A 12832-nucleotide genomic window follows, 5' to 3' on the forward strand; every position below is an offset into this window, starting at 1 on the left:
CTGACTAGAAATTTGCAAAAAATATTGTCATGAAAAAGTGTTGAGAAACAAAATAATCAGGGCCTCATTTTAAGGATCTTCATTTTTTTTTAAGTTTTCACGTTTATCGATCAAAATAAAAAAAGAATCACAAAACTTTATATACCGTAATCTGGGGCAAATCGGGACTACAGCCTGAATAGGGACAGCCGTTTTTAGAGCACTTAAAGCTTTTAAATTTGGAAATGGATGTACACATTTTGTTGGTCTGAGTCTGTTCTATCCGAAACCAACCAGAAAAAAACAAAATATTGTGCTCCAACATGGTTAAAACTGCTGTCCCAATTCGCCCCATGTGTCCCGCTTGACCCCAGTTTACGGTACCTAAAAAATGGGTTCAAGCTACTGTGAATTAAGGTGTCATTAATTAGTTTTGAATTCATTCTGGAGAAAACCTGAATCATCGCTACTATAAGTTTTCTGGATCCTCTCTACAAAAATCAGGAAGGCAACTGCCGAATTCAACATTAAGCTGATCAATTCGGGTCAGGCCCATTTTTTTGTTTAGAAAAATTATTAGTTTGTTGTTTTTTATTAAAAAAATTGGTGAAGCTAGATTAAAATAATATTCATAGTGTAAAAGTAGTTGGAATTAAACGATATTTTTTCATATTTTAAATTTAACAGTTATTTCTTGAATACTTTTAAACAAATTCTTCTCAAACAACCCTTTTTGAAAAAAATAATTATATCATTTCAATTTTCATTCAATTTGGTCAAGGTAAGAAAAAATGGTGAATATATTATTTTCAAATAATATAACAAAAAAAGACCGTTAATAGAGGTTGTCGAAAAGAAAATAGGCAATATTCATTCCATAATAGCGTAATTTTTGTTGCCCAACTTATAACCAAACAAAATTCCTAGTTGAGCAACACTCTACGAAATCGGCCGATTTCGATCATTTTTATTTTTTGTATTTTGGATTTGACTCAAACTTTGTGGGGGCCTTCCCTATGACCAAATAAGCTATTTTGTGTCATTGGTTCACCCATACAAGTCTCCATACAATTTTGGTAGCTGTCCATACAAAAATGGTATGTAAATATTCAAACAGCTGTAACTTTTGAGTGAATTTTCTGATCAATTTGGTGTCTTCGGCAAAGTTATAGGTATTGTTGAGGACTTTTGAGAAAAAATAGGTACACACACAAAAATTGCAGATTTTTTTCTCAACTTTTTTAGCACTAAAACTCAATTTCTCAAAATACGTATTTTTTGATTTTCGAGATTTTTTGATATGTTTTAGGGGACAAAAATCCGCAACTTTTGAGCCATAGAGAAACATGGTCAAAAATTTGCCGCCGAGTAATGAATTTTTGAAAAAATAGTGATTTTTGGAAAAAATCGAAGTTTCATGCAAAAACAAGTTTGACATTATTTTTGTATGCAAAATTGAATTTGCAATCGAAAAGTACTTTACAGATTTTTTCAAGGTATAGCCACCGAAAGTTTGATTTTAGCGAAATATTTGCAGTTTTTCAATTTTTAAAAATAGTGACCATGAGTGACCATTTCCATAAATATTTTTTTTGAAAAGTTCAGAAAATTTGCTATAAAATTGTCTAAGAGACATTGAAGATTGGACCTCTGGTTGCTGAGATACAGCGGCTTTAAGAAAAGAAACACGAAAATTGAAGTTTTCTAAGTCTCACCCAAACATCCCACCATTTTCTAATGACGATATCTCAGCAAATAATGGTCCGATTTTCAATGTTAATACATGAAACATTCGTAAAATTTTCAGATCTTTTCGAAAAAAATGCTTTGAAAATTTTTAAATCAAGACTAGCATTTTAAATGGGCGTAATATTCAATGTTTTGCCCTTTTAAAATGCTAGTCTTGATTTAAAAATTTTCAAAACATTTTTTTCGAAGAGATTTGAAAATTTTACGAATGTTTCATGTATTAACATTGAAAATCGGACCATTATTTGCTGAGATATCGTCATTAGAAAATGGTGGGCTGTTTGGGTGAGACTTAGAATACTTCAATTTTCGTGTTTCTTTTTCTTAAAGCCGCTGTATCTCAGCAACCAGAGGTCCAATCTTCAATGTCTCTTAGACAATTTTATAGCAAATTTTCTGAACTTTTCAAAAAAAATATTTATGGAAATGGTCACTCATGGTCACTATTTTTAAAAATTGAAAAACTGCAAATATTTCGCTAAAATCAAACTTTCGGTGGCTATATCTTGAAAACGGAGCCCTTTATCAAAAAATCTGTGAAGTACTTTTCGATTGCAATTTCAATTTTGCATTAAAAATAATGTCAAACTTGTTTATGCATGTAACTTAAATTTTTTCCAAAAATCACTATTTTTCAAAAATTCATTACTCGGCGGCAGATTTTTTTTACCATGTTTCTCTATGGCTCAAAAGTTGGGGATTTTTGTCCCCTAAAACATATCAAAAAATCTGAAAAATCAAAAAATACGTATTTTGAGAAATTGAGTTTTAGTGCTAAAAAAGTTGAGAAAAAAATATGCAATTTTTTTCCGTGTACCTATTTTTTTCTCAAAAGTCCTCAACAATACCTACAACTTTGCCGAAGACACCAAATTGATCAGAAAATTCACTCAAAAGTAACAGCTGTTTGAATATTTACATACCATTTTTGTATGGACAGCTACCAAAATTGTATGGAGACTTGTATGGGTGAACCAATGACACAAAATAGCTTATTTGGTCATAGGGAAGGCCCCCACAAAGTTTGAGTCAAATAAAAAAATACAAATAAAATCCATCTCCGCTTTTGGTAGAGAATTGCTCAGTTGTGAATGCTTCAGGAATAAATATTATCTGAATTAAAACTTGACATGAAATTTACAGACATAGTTCAATATGTTAATGTTCAATGAATATAATCAAATAAGATTTTCTAATTATTTTTTTGTATGATTTCAAAACATTGGTGCCAAAAAGGTAGGAAAATGTATACTTCCGTTTGTATTTCAGGAATTCCCGGGAAATTTACGAATTTCCCGGGAAACGGGAAATATTTTTTCCCGGGACGGGAAATTGGAAATGGATTTTTTTTAGCAATAACTTCGCAGCCCTTCTCGACAGATTTATTTTGTAAAGTGTTGCTATTCGATTCAGTTATTTTTGGTACATAAAAGTAGGCTATTTCGTCGTTCAAGAGTGACAGGCAGGGGTGCCAGGTTGCCAGATAAATCTGGCATTGCTAGATTTTTTGAGGGCCAATTTGAAAAAAATAATTTTCTATTTCTTCCTCAAATTGTTTTATTGGTGCATTTTATTTATTGTGTAAATCTATAATGAATAAAAAGTGAAAATACACTGTTTTTGAACACAAAATTGCTAATTACTTTGAGAAAAGTGGCTTGCCAGATTTTTTTTCCAGATTTTTTGCCGGATTTTTTTCTGTTCAGACCTGGTAACCCTGGAGACAGGAAAAGCAAGTAGTTTCACGACGGAATTGCAAAAATGGATTTTTAAACCAATTTTTGAGCAATAACTTCGCAGCCCTTTTCGATAGAAAAGGTCCTACTTAACTTGCTTGGTTGATCAATCGAAAAAATGTTGTTTTGTCTATGTTTTTTTTTGCATTACAATGAAAAAAAAGTGATCAGAAATGGTTTTTAATCGTGTTTTTTTTCGTTGTAGTTACTAATTTTCATAGAGCTTTAGGACCCTATTAAGGCCGATGGATCAACCATGATCCCCTTGGAACGAGTTGTCAAGTGTAATGGTTTCTGTCAAGACGGGCCGCGAAGTTATTTTTTTTTTAATTGGACTAAGTTATATTTAAAATCCTTTGCGGTCGTACGAAGGTGCATTGTATGCAGAAAAAAATTTAATTGTTGATAAATTAATATGTGGAGCAACCTGCATATTTTTCGATTTTATAATTATTTTGATTGTTTTTGTGCGGTGAATTGCTATCAACAACATACCAAAAAGAACAATCGGAACTGTTGATTATTTATAGAAGCTTCACTTTCAGCTCACGTTGACGCATCGACAACAAAAAACAAGCCCTGATAACCGATAAACTGTCAATATTCATTCAATGGCAGGTGACTCACGCCCGTCTGTTTGCGAATAATCTTATCGGCGTGACCATTTCCGCCGACGAGTGTAATCTGATCCGGTTGAATTCTGTGGGCGCATATTCAACAAAGGCCGTCAACGCTCTACAGTTTTAATTATTTACAAAATTTGGGCAACAAATATCCCGGTGACCCGGAACTAACAGCAAAGTCAACAAGCAGCTCTCCACCTACCGTCATCCGTTTCCGCCAGCAGCGTTGTGGAGCTGCATTCATGATTTCTCATCCGTTAATTGAAATTTTGTGGCAGCTTTTCACCAATGTGCGAGATTTCAGCAATCCTTTTAGCAGTTGGTGATGCAGAATAGTGTATTCACACTTTACGGCTGGAACGATTTCGTTTGTTCACTGGGACGTCTTTTGGTTTATAATTGCACTTCAAACTGGTTTTTGTAGCCTGGTTTGGTGTGTGGTGAAATCCTACACTTGTTTGCAATGCCTTTTTGGATGTTTGGTTATGCTGTAAACATATTTTACGGGTCAAATTTTACACGAACTTGAACACTGAGCTCAATATTTGTTTCAAGTGAAATGAATGTTGCTAATGGAACAGTGTGATAAAATTAATAAATAAGGTGCATTAACACCATGATAGTTTTTTTCACACAAAAAAAAACGATGCTATTATTTTTCAATATGTTTGTCCACTGCTCTAGCCGACATAACATTTCACACTAGTTCTGTCGTTTTGCAATTATTAGTTTTCAAAAAAGGGATGATTTGACGAAAACTAAAATGTCAGCGAAAAAAAAATTGCGGTAAAATACAGCTGGAAATTTTTTTCCAGCCTGTTACACTCAAAATTGAACTGTTATTTCCCTTGTTAAAATCGATCATTGTCTGATTTCCGAAATAAAAGGGACTTCTTTTTTACACCTTGCTACATTTTAGTCACGAAGAACGACACTTTTTTCCTCTGCAGTTCTGAGATGTCTAATGATCTTCAACAATGTAAAAAGCATGAAAAACTACTTTTGATAAGAGACATAAAAGATTTATGGAAATATCGTGTGCTCAGTATTCTTTGCACTGTAATTTAAGATGTTCTCCTTATTATGTTAATTATTAAATAACCGATTAATTTTTCTTCAGGTTTTTCGTGCTTAAACTTTTCCATCTGATTGCACTATTATTCATTTTCTCGACCTTAATACTGATCGAATGCACTTTTCCCCACCACCCCCACTGACTTTTCAACAATCGATCAAAACGAATAAAAAAAACTAAGAATTTCAATTCGACGAACCGCTCTGCATACCGAACCTGCCAAAGTTTAATGCGCTATTGATGCAAAATGAGCTGGCGAGCCAATTTGGCTGAGTGTTCAATACGACGGCGATGATTCGCTATCGAACGTGAAGGATCTGGGCCTGATAAGGAGGAAAAAAACTGGAAAGAGATGGGAAACGGTGCCCTCCTCCATCCAGCGTCGATTGGTTTGATAAAACGGGCTTCGATTGGGCACTTGAAATTAGCTCGCTAGGGATGGTCAAATCAAACTGAGAATTCGTAGAATATCGGTGAGTTAACACCATCCAGCTTCTACTGATGAGTTCCCAGCGTCCGTCAGCTTGCCGTAACTCAGTCGGTTTCCTGAGACCGCATGAGCACCCCTGAGTTCCTTATCTTAGCTACTACAGTTTACATACCTGGTGTGCTCTGCCGCCAATAGTGGTGTGAATGTGTGTGTCTGTGCACTGATTGCCTTCTGTCAAATGATAAGATAACATGCCGCTGCCGGAGCTGCCATATGATGAGTGGCAAATAACAGCCGCGTGCACGCACAGAGTGGCACTTGGAGTACGAGAAGAAATTTTCGCCGCCCGGAACATGGTACCGTTCTTCGATAAGGCTGGTGGGATGACGACGTTAACATGACTGAATGGTGATAATTGGAGCGATGATTCGCTGACATCCCTTCCCAGATTAAGGCGATTGAGGTTAGATCAAACTGATGAAATTGGACAACTTGATTGGGAAGATGAAAAGGATTAGTGTTTCGGTTGTCAGTGTCAGTTTCAGGTGTTGAAGTGTGGACAGGACGTTATCGGATCGAGTGTCACTAACATTTTTTAATTAAGATTTAAAAAAATATTGCAAAATATTTTAATTATTATTATTTTAAAAAACTTGTACAATGGATTAATAACTTTTTATAATACATTTTATAACGTTTATTGTTACATTTTTGATCAAAAAGGTCAGTTCTAGACTTTTATCAAATTTAATCAAATTTAGGTAGGAACATAATAATGTGTACATGCTTCAAAATGTTGAATGTTGGGCTTAAATTTTGCAATCAGCCTCTCTCCACCCTCTCATCTCGACCTTGACCAGAACCGTGGGACAAAAACTTTAAATAAAATTTGTACCAGCCTTTTTTCAATTTTTTCGCGTGTTCTAGGTCATTATGAACAAAGTTTGTTCAACTTAAAGCTAATTATGAGCAACATTTTTTCGTAAGAAAAACTTTACTTTTCTTGCTTAGAGTTTTCCCTTATTCGTTTTAGTTTTATTATATACATGTATCTTGTTTAGTTTTTGTTTCAATTGATAATATCAGGCCTTTTCAATAAACTCCATTTTTTCGACTTTTTAAAGCCGTATGCGTTTTAGTCGCGACTAATTGTTGAAACATAATCTGAGCGATAACAAATGTTTACTGCACACATATTTTGATATAAAAGAAGGGGACATTACTTAAAAATACGGCAAAAGTCAGCCCAAGAAAAATATATATATATATATTTTTTGCAATTCCGTCGTGAAACTACTTACTTTTCCTGTCATTCTTGAACGACGAAATAGCCTACTTTTCTGTACCAAAAATAACAGAATCGAATAGCAACTTTTCAAAATAAATGCTGAAAAGTTCTACTTTTCAGCACTCAAATGGGTGCTGAAAAGTTGAACTTTTCAGAACTTGTTTTGAAAAGTAACACTTTTCAACATTTTTTTGATTTAAACGATTTATCGACAAAATACATGAAAATTTGACATAAAATTTCACTCAGTGTGTGTTTTTTGGAATTGCAAAAAATGTTGTATGGAACTCGTTGCAAAACTTGATTTTTTCAGCACTCATCGTATTTATCCAACTCGGTGAACCTCGTTGGATAAATGTACGACTCGTGCTGAAAAAATCCTCTTTTTGCAACTTGTTGCATAAACTACTATTAAGCAATTGCAAGTTAGGCTTCATCCATAAAGTATGTCACGCTCTAGGGGGGTCTGAGAAAGTGTGACATTGCGTATTATAAGTATAGGGAATGCGTGACAAAGGGGGGGAGAGGGGGTAAATTTTAGCTGATTTTAGCGTGACGTACTTTATGGATGAAGCCTTAACATGAAACAATTCAAATCATCAAACCTAAGTTTATGAAAAATGAAGTGTTTTTCTTTTCAAGCATTTTACAGGTGAGCAACTCTCTACGAAATCGGCCAATTTTGACCATTTTAATTTTTTGTATTTTTTGATTCGACTCAAACTTTGTGGGGGCCTTCCCTATGACCAAATAAGCTATTTTGTGTCATTGGTTCACCCATACAAGTCTCCATACAATTTTGGCTGCTGTCCATACAAAAATTGTATGTAAATATTAGGGTGGGTACGTTTTCCAAAAAGTTCTCGGATCAAGGTTTAGTATGGTTCCCCTTGTAGGGCATGCCCATAGGGACTTTCATGCCAAATATCAGCTCATTTGGTTGTAAACTGGCTGCGCGCATCAGGGTTAAAGTTTACATGGGAATTACTATGGGAAATTGGAACTTTTTGTTCAAACGCTCCTACAGGTCTGGGAAAATCACGCGCCAACTTCTGGTATGGTCAGGCCTAAGGAGAATGGTCTGGAGAATACTTTTCCCGAAGAGAGTATACGGATTCGTTGTCCCTAGACCTGGCGCATCGGCAAACAATCCGATGTCTCCGGAATCAACGGTTTTCCCTGAAAAAGCATCAAATTTTCCTTAGCATGCTATGAAAGCTTGATGAACACCGCGACGCCATACGTCAGGCAGCTACCACGTGGGTGAGAAACGGCTGGAATATTCAATTGCAAACCTTCTTTTAACTAGAAAATGATCATTTCGAGTAATCCTGACATTATTTAGTCGAATTCAGAATCTTTGCATAGCAAATTTGATTTTTTTGCAAATATTTCAACCACGTGGTAGCTGCCTGACGTATGGCGTCGCGGTGTTCATCAAGCTTTCATAGCATGCTAAGGAAAATTTGATGCTTTTTCAGGGAAAACCGTTGATTCCGGAGACATCGGATTGTTTGCCGATGCGCCTGGTCTAGGGACAACGAATCCATATACTCTCTTCGGGAAAAGTGTTCTCCAGACCATTCCCCTTAGGCCTGACCATACCAGAAGTTGGCGCGTGATTTTCCCAGACCTGTAGGAGCGTTTGAACAAAAAGTTCCAATTTCCCATAGTAATTCCCATGTAAACTTTAACCCTGATGCGCGCAGCCAGTTTACAACCAAATGAGCTGATATTTGGCATGAATGTCCCTATGGGCATGCCCTACAAGGGGAACCATACTAAAACTTGATCCGAGAACTTTTTGGAAAACGTACCCACCCTAGTAAATATTCAAACAACTGTAACTTTTGACTGAATTTTCTGATCAATTTGGTGTCGTCGGCAAAGTTGTTGCTATTGTTGAGGACTTTTGAGAAAAAATAGGTACACGAAAAAAAAATTGCAGATTTTTTAATCAACTTTTGTTTCACTAAAACTCAATTTCCCAAAATACGTATTTTTTTGATTTTTGAGATTTTTTGATGTGTTTTAGGGGACAAAAATCCGCAACTTTTTAGCCATAGAGAAACATGGTCAAAAAATCTGCCGCCGAGTTGTGAATATTTGAAAAAAATAGTGATTTTTGGATATAATCGCAGTTTCATGCAAAAACAAGTTTCACATTATTTTTTAATGCAAAATTGAATTTGCAATTGAAAAGTACTTCACAGATTTTTTGATAAAAGGCTCCCCAAGAAACATTTTTTTCCAGGAGTTCTACAAGAGCTCTTCAAGATAGCTACAGCATAGCAGGATAAAATTCTCTTCAAAACTTCTTCAGGAGTTTGGAAGAGTACTTGAAGAGAATTTTATCCTACCGCGGTCCAAACTGCTATGCTGTAGCTATCTTGAAGAGCTCTTGTAGAACTCCTGGAAAAAATTGTTACTTGAGCCGTTTTAAAGATATAGCCACCGAAAGTTTGATTTCAGCAAAATATTTGCAGTTTTCAATTTTTAAAAATAGTGACCATGAGTGACCATTTCTAAAAATATTTTTTTTGAATGGTTAAGAAAATTTGCTATAAAATTGACTAAGAAACATTGAAGATTGGACCTCGGGTTGCTGAGATAGAGCCGCTTTAAGAAAAAGAAACACGAAAATTAAAGTTTTCTTATTCTCACCAAAACAACCCACCATTCCCAAGTAACAATTTTAGTTTTATTGCAGTTTTGGAGAAGTTATGTAGAATTCCTGAGAAAATGTATGCGAGATGCCTTTTAGTCCCACATGCTGTGTTAAATAAGTGTTAAATCAGCAATAAAGCTAAAATGGACTACTTTAGGAGGTTAGCCAGAGTAAAAATTTAGAGTATCATAAGACATTATAATTTTACTGTGTACCTAATAAATACATTATAAAGCTCTTCAATGCTCGAATACAACTTTCTAGTTTGGAAAAGATTTTTGTAGCAACCTGTAGGAACTCCTGAAAGTTATAACAAAGCATAAAGCATTTAAGAATGTTCTCTCAAATAGAACCAAAAGCCTGTACAGAAGGGAACAGCATGCTGATTTACTTGATTAAAGACAAATATTCTTATGCGAAATGAAATTCTAAAAGGTTTATAGTAGTTGATAATTCATCTGATAATAATTGTATAAATATATTTAAGCACTTGTATTTTTCCAGTGAAATGTACCGTAACAGTAGTGCCAAAAAAAATTACCGAACATTTTTTCAAGATAGCTCGAAAAAATGGAACGCGCCTTTAAAATTATCACAAAAAGGCTAAACTTTTTTTCAAAAAACAAATCTTTTTCGCCGGTTGTTGCTCCAAAATTCAACATGGCTACGATTTTTAGCACCTCGATTTGTTTGGCAATATGGCGAAAATGTATAAGTATTGATATTCTTTTTCAAGTCTATTTTAAAATCAATGCTTCTTCAAAGACTCTTTCCCAAAACTAGCTACGAATAAAAGGATTTATTAGGGTTAAAAACAGGCTCACAGTACTTTATCGTGGTCTTAATCAAGATTAAATTGCACACGGCTGGGAACGTAGCGCATGCGGGTTTCATCAACTGCAAATAGATCGACTTGGACAACGGATTTGAATTTGGCAATAATTCAATAAAAAAACAACACATTTTTGTTAGTTTGCATGGGGTTTATTTATTAAATAACAACTAAAAAAGCACAAACTCGGTCATTCAACACAGTTCAATGACCAAACTTTAAACAGCGAAGGTGGGTTGGACTCTGCCTTAAAAATCAGCTGCTTTCACTATTTTACTTCCTGTTGCTATTACCTACAATCTTTAACTCAACCACAATATATACTGCACACCACAAACAATGATATTTTAAAACGATTATCACTCTCTTTTTCAAATTAAACATATTAGTGGACAAAAAACCGCTGCAATTAGCATAAGCAAAACTGTAAATGACAGCGCGTAGCAATACACATAATAAAATCTTGATAGTTTTACACAAGGTAACTCTAAGGATGAAAAGTTTTATCAACTAATTTTTGAAAACCAAATGTATTTAAAGAAGTTCTAATCAAGACTGAAAGGCTTTGATAAAAGGGGCAGGACGAAGAACATTAAAACGAAAACAATTTGATAAAATGCCTCGTTTAGTAACGATAAATTGCAAAATAACATGATGTATATCCACTTTGACACAATAATGATAATGTACAGCACCAGTACATACATCAATAGCAAAGCAAACGAATTTCTGGTTCGGGGAAATGTTCCGTTTTCTAACAATTCTATCACAATTCAAACACGATAAAAAACCACCAATTAAAAAATATTTTATTATTATCAACACATAGTTATTAAGTAATTTGTAATTTAAAAACTTTAACCGAAAATTCACTAGTAATTATGCTCGGAAACGTTTTTCAAAAAAAATCAGCTCGCCTCTTAATGTATTTCACTGCGCTGCTCATGTACAACTGAATATGTCGAAGTGAAAGTACAAATCTAACAAGATTGATAAAATGCTTACTGAAGACTTAACAGATTTAAAGCAGCATTTGTTAAGCTAATCTAGCTGCATCATGAATTCTTCAGGCGTACTTAAAGTGTAAAGTTGAAAGCTTAGTTAAAACTTCTAAACAAAATTCTTAATGATATCTTGAAGAATTCTTTAAAATATGTTCATGTTAATGGAATGGTAAAACCTGTTGGATTTAGTAAAAGATGTAACAGAACTTTATTGCATTTGATAAAACTATTATAAAAATGCTTAAGAATCAAAGGCATTTGTCTTGCTACTTGGGATTTTCTAATGACCATACAAACTCAGCAAATAATGGTCTGATTTTCAATTTTAATACATGAAAAATTCATGAAATTTTCCGATCTTTTCGAAAAAATTTTTTTTGTAAATTTTTAAATAAAGACTAACATTTTGAATGGGCGTAATATTTAATGTTTGCGCTTAACATCAAACTTTCGGTGGCTATATCTTGAAAACGGAGCCCTTTATCAAAAAATCTGTGAAGTACTTTTCGATTGCAAATTCAATTTTGCATTAAAAAATAATGTCAAACTTGTTTTTGCATGAAACTTCGATTATATCCAAAAATCACTATTTTTTCAAAAATTCATAACTCGGTGGCAGATTTCTTGACCATACTTCTCTATGGCTCAAAAGTTGCAGATTTTGATCCCCTAAAACATATAAAAAAAATCTCGAAAATCAAAAAAACTCGTATTTTGGGAAATTGAGTTTTAGTGAAAAAAAAGTTGATTAAAAAATCTGCAATTTTTTTCCGTGTACCTATTTTTTCTCAATAGTCCTCAACAATTCCTACAACTTTGCCGACGACACCAAATTGATCAGAAAATTCAGTCGAAAGTTACAGCTGTTTGAATATTTACATACCATTTTTGTATGGACAGCAGCCAAAATTGTATGGAGACTTGTATGGGTGAACCAAAGACACAAAATAGCTTATTTGGTCATAGAGGGAAGATCACCACAAAGTTTGAGTCAAATAAAAAAATACAAATAAAATCCATTTTCGGTTTTGGTTGAGAATTGCTCAGGTTCATTATTGGGTTTAAAATGAAAAGGCGGGTCTTGAGTCTGATATTGTTACCGTTATCATGGGTGACATTGGGTCTGGGGTGAGATTGGGTCTTACAAGTTTCAGCATTTTTGTATGACTTAATCTCACCCCAAGACCCAATGTTAACCCTAATAACGGTACGTTTATGATACATAATTTAAAACTCTGATCATTTTTTTAATCGAATTTCATGTTTGTTTATTTTTTTACATTGCAAATCGGATCAAAAGTTGTTTAGGCATCGACATTTGAAGGTTGAGTACAATTTGAGTGAAACCAAAAAATCTCATATTTCCTATTTGTTTCATACTTGTACCACAGCAACCGAAAGTCCAACCTACAAGGTATTTTAGACAAATTCATAGAAATTTGTCTAAA

This window comes from Culex pipiens, chromosome 1 (genome assembly GCF_016801865.2).
Source record: "Culex pipiens pallens isolate TS chromosome 1, TS_CPP_V2, whole genome shotgun sequence".
NCBI classification, from domain to species: Eukaryota; Metazoa; Arthropoda; class Insecta; order Diptera; family Culicidae; genus Culex; species Culex pipiens.